We start from the raw sequence: 3,612 nt of genomic DNA, 5'->3' as shown, positions 1-3,612 counted from the left end.
GTTAACACGGCATAGAGCACTTATTCGCAAATGAGAAAGAAGCCTTTGCTATCATCTATAGCATCAGGTAGTTTCACATATTTGTCTAGTGTACTTTAACCTGATCACCAAGCCCGCATCTCGTGGTCGTGCGGTAGCGTTCTCGCTTCCCACGCCCGGGTTCCCGAGTTCGATTCCCGGCGGGGTCAGGGATTTTCTCTGCCTCGTGATGGCTGGGTGTTGTGTGATGTCCTTAGGTTAGGTTTAAGTAGTTCTAAGTTCTAGGGGACTGATGTTAAGTCCCATAGTGCTCAGAGCCGGAGCCTGATCACCAATCACAAGCTCATAATTTCGCTGTTTACCCCGCACTTGAAACTTCCCGATAAGATGGCGCAGCGGCTGCAACGGTGGGTTTTGTTCCTGAGTAATTACACCCACGAGATTCATTATTGCCTCAACACGCAGCTCTCAAACGGAGACGGTCTTTCTCAGTGTCTATGCAGCCGATGGAGAATTTTACATGCACCAAGTGCTATGTTTTGCCTTATAGGTAAATCAGCGACACACCCTCAAAGAATCCCTGATTATGGGATGATAAGTAGCAGCAGAACCAGGCCGCGATCCGTTACTCCACAGGATGTGACTGCAGTATGCCAGTTTGGGCTGGAGGACCTGCCTGAGTGTACCGTCCTAGAATGGTGCACCTATTTTTCATTAGGGCACAGGCCTAACGCCGCTGATGGTGTCATATTGTTGTTGGCTACAGACGATTCTGAATGCTTCTCCCTCCAACCCCTCCCCCCCCCCTCACCAAATACTAAAACTCCTCCACACTGCCCACTGGGGAATGTGTTGAATGAAGGCAATGGCACGGCGTCACGTATACTGGCCTGGTACTTACGCAGCCATAGAACACACCGTCCGGAATTGGCTGCCCTGAGCCTACCATTAGGTCAGCCATAGTATAAGTTATCTACCCCTTGTCACGTTCTGACCAACTCTGGCAAATAGCGTATGGTGATATCGCTGGGCCTTTCTAGGGAGCAAGGTGGCTGCTAAATGTCGATAGACACTAACTTTCCATACGTGGCATGAATGGCTACCACCACCAGCTGCCACCACTAGCGGCTGCTTTCCATGCCTTCTCCATCATATCTGCATTAGAGGTGGCGCCTTCAATTCTAGTTTCTGACAATGGTCTTCAGTTCGGGGCATCTATATACCAAAATTTTTACCAATGGAATGGTGTTGAGCAAATGACCATCGGCCCTTTCCATCCCACGTCTAATTATGAAGTGAAATGAATGGCCATGTCCTTCAAAACGCTCATGCCCAAGATAATGGCGACAGCTGACTGAGGAAGCACACTCCGTATTCACTGTCACCAACCATTCCGCCTCGTAAGCAGGCGTAGCCTGGCCGAAATTTTACACGGGCGCAGACTTTACACGTTTTTCGACCTGCTCCACCAAACGCAGAGGACTTACCACCCAGTCGCACAGCCATATTATCGCTTGTGCTACGGCGTCTTGGTTAGTCATTTCTGCCGGGACCCAGGTGGATCGAAGGAATCGTTGTCGGCAAAAGGGAGCGGAAATGTTCAAGGTTGCGACCAGCTAGTAGGGTCTAGACAGGCACTGAAATCAGCTGTGGCCGAAAAGAGACGCACTAAGCCCCTACCCCACCCCCCACCACCACCATTCCCCCATGCGTGGACCAAACCTGTCGGGAAAGTATTTGCTACCACCACTACCTCTGCCATCCTGTTAGGCATCGATAGAGAATCAACAATGACCAGCAATGTGAGCCAGCTGGGAGGGAAGCACTTGCACCCCCTAAGCATCTACCGGCTCCCACCAGCGCCAGCGACCCTCTCACCAAGCAATCTATGAAGGGTGAACTTTTATCGGACTGCAGAGCTCACCGAGACCGAACCATTGTCCTCACCTCCACCATTGATGGCTCCCACTCTCGGGAAGGTAGGACCAAGCAGTGCCCCAGAATACCTCGACCAGACTGGACTGCCAGAGAGGCCGCCAGCATCTGGCCCGACTGATGCCGTCAAGGTACTACCACGGGAGACTTTGGAGATCTAGCACCTGTATTTTCCCCCTCCTGGAAGAAGTCGTCAAAATCCGAACCCTACGAGCCGATTAATAGGCGGGGGGGGGGGGGGGGGGGGGGGAGAGGAGTGAGGGGGGGGGGGGGAAGAGCTTACTGTCTGAGAGTGATTCGGATTCTCCACCCAGCTCGATTGTCGACGTGGAAGACAGTTCTGGGATAAAAATGGTTCAAATGGCTCTGAGCACTATGGGACTTAACATTGGAGGTCATCAGTCCTCTAGAACTTAGACCTACTTAAACCAAACTAACCTAAGGACATCACACACACCCATTCCAGAGGCAGGATTCGAACCTGCGACTGTAGCGGTCGCGCGGTTCCATACTGAAGCGCCTAGAACCGATCGGCCACACTGGTTGGCAGTTCTGGGATACTTGAGCCTCATACTCTGCTTGCAGATTTCTCCTGAGAGAGGCGCCACCACGGCCGCAGGAATGTCATGTGGGCCTGTCCACAGTCGCGAGTGTGCCGGAAAATACCGCAGCCCGGTACTTGCCATTCAGTCTCACTAATCACTGAAGTTTTAGGTATGAGCCATTGATTAGTAGACCGTTAGTACTTGCCCGTATTACGTTTTTGATTTGGATTCCTCGCTCAACTGCTTGTGTACAATATCGACAAGTTTTACTGTGCTCTGGTCTCTGCATCTGGGTAGCTGTCCACTTCGTGGGCACATCGTCATGATCCATAGGAACCACCTGTTTGTTTCACTGGTCTCTGCGTTAGCACCAGTGCGAGGGATCGTATATTATGTTCTATCAACTAGAGTAGAATAATGATGTCATTTAGGAAGTTCGTAGTGTCTGAGGCCCCATAAGCAACAAAATCAATGACATGAATGTATCAAAAATATTTGCATTGGCGCAACGAAGCACACAAATAAAACAATACACAATTTTGGTAAACATTATTGGAAAGCAGTGATCAATTAATTGTTATATTTTGACTAAAGTTCAGTCTTGATCACATCATGTACGTTTTAATGATATAGGTAACCGGTTTCGGTTCTTTCTACAAAACCATCATCAGACCCATGGCTCCCTTAGGATGGTAGGCGGAGCTCTCCTCGCTGCTACGCAGAGTTGACTGCGTAGCAGCGAGGAGAGCTCCGCCTACCATCCTAAGGGAGCCATGGGCCTGATGATGGTTTTGTAGAAAGAACCGAAACCGGTTACCTATATCATTAAAACATACATGATGTAATCATGACTGAACTTTAGTCAAAATATAAAACAATACAGTCACTGGGAAAATTCTCAGGAAGACTTATGACTTACGTTAAGTTCGAGAGTGCTCTCTGCTTTTAGAATTCTGGGGTATCCTGTTAACTTGCGGAATTCTCATGAACGCTTTTATCGTAGACATTCTTTGAGTGATGAATTCGATGACAGATGTTAAGCATCTCTGGCAAAAGTACTCAGTCTAGAAGATGAATATTTCAGTGGTCAACTATTTAAACAAGACAGTACTTCGGATGTCTTAACCGCTGTTGACTGTCAAGTAATCCACTA

Source organism: Schistocerca americana, chromosome 1 (assembly GCF_021461395.2).
Source record: "Schistocerca americana isolate TAMUIC-IGC-003095 chromosome 1, iqSchAmer2.1, whole genome shotgun sequence".
Taxonomy (NCBI): Eukaryota; Metazoa; Arthropoda; class Insecta; order Orthoptera; family Acrididae; genus Schistocerca; species Schistocerca americana.
This window is presented reverse-complemented; position numbering follows the sequence as displayed.